The sequence below is a fragment of the Gavialis gangeticus genome, unplaced genomic scaffold (assembly GCF_001723915.1).
Source record: "Gavialis gangeticus isolate Ggan-Ray unplaced genomic scaffold, GavGan_comp1, whole genome shotgun sequence".
NCBI classification, from domain to species: Eukaryota; Metazoa; Chordata; order Crocodylia; family Gavialidae; genus Gavialis; species Gavialis gangeticus.
The window spans coordinates 13,086,703-13,087,487 of NW_017729031.1; the positions used below are offsets into that span (position 1 = coordinate 13,086,703).

At 44.3% G+C, this 785-nt stretch overlaps 1 protein-coding gene and 1 long non-coding RNA gene across 7 annotated transcripts in view; one reads left to right on the forward strand and one right to left on the reverse strand.

The window, feature by feature from the left end:
• ZEB2 (zinc finger E-box binding homeobox 2) overlaps window positions 1-785 on the forward strand; it is a 164,736-nt gene that overhangs the window by 25,897 nt on the left and 138,054 nt on the right. The window lies entirely within an intron of this gene.
• The window catches only part of LOC109301337, a 13,436-nt gene continuing 12,881 nt past the window's right edge, over window positions 231-785 (reverse strand). Inside the window, exon 2 of the long non-coding RNA XR_002098509.1 lies at window positions 231-264. This is a non-coding gene — a long non-coding RNA (uncharacterized LOC109301337). The remainder of the gene's footprint in view (window positions 265-785) is intronic.

Genomic DNA, 785 nt, shown 5'->3' on the forward strand with positions numbered 1-785 from the left:
CCCGGCCCCTCTACCTGGGCACCTCCCCGCGCCCCGCGCACGTCCCCTCGGCCCGGGCCCCCCCTCGCACAGCAGCCCCTCCGCTTTGTGTCCACACGTCCCCGCTGCAGCACCAGCCGAAAGTTTTGCTTTCCAAGAGCAAAGGGGACAAATTGCCTTCTGCTTCCCACTTGCCAGCATTCTTCTAAAGGCCGGGATTTCAAATGTGTCCTCAACTTATTATTTTTTTTCCCCCTCTGGGCCATTATTTTCTTTGACTAAAACCTGTTTACTCGCCTCTGTCTTGGACTCTGTCTTCTTTCCGTCTGGGATAAATTTATTTCTTTTGAGGAATTCAACAAAGATATCCTTTCAATGCGGAATATCAAGACTTGCTCAAATTTGAGGTGCAGTTAACTCTCCCTGAGCTTTTTTCTTCTGAAGCTCTAACAGAAGATTATTGATAATGGCAAGAAAGAACACCAAACATGCTTGGCTGAAGCCAGGTGCTCATATTGACCAAACAAATACCTTTCAAATAGGTGACTGACCCATATAAGACATGTGGAATAAGTTTAATTCTAATGTCTCAATGAATGAGAATGTGGGAAGTTGTAATTGTCTACTGTTTGGGGGCAAAGCATATGAATTCATAGAGGTCTCTAGGTTTCCAGCTGTCCTGGATTTGCTGATATAAGTTATTTTTTGTTCATTTTTTTTGTTGGGGGTGGGTTAGTGAGAGTCTGTAGCAAAAAACCTTCATGTTATTCTAGAAAGGTTTCTTATTCCAGAACTCTTGCAATGCT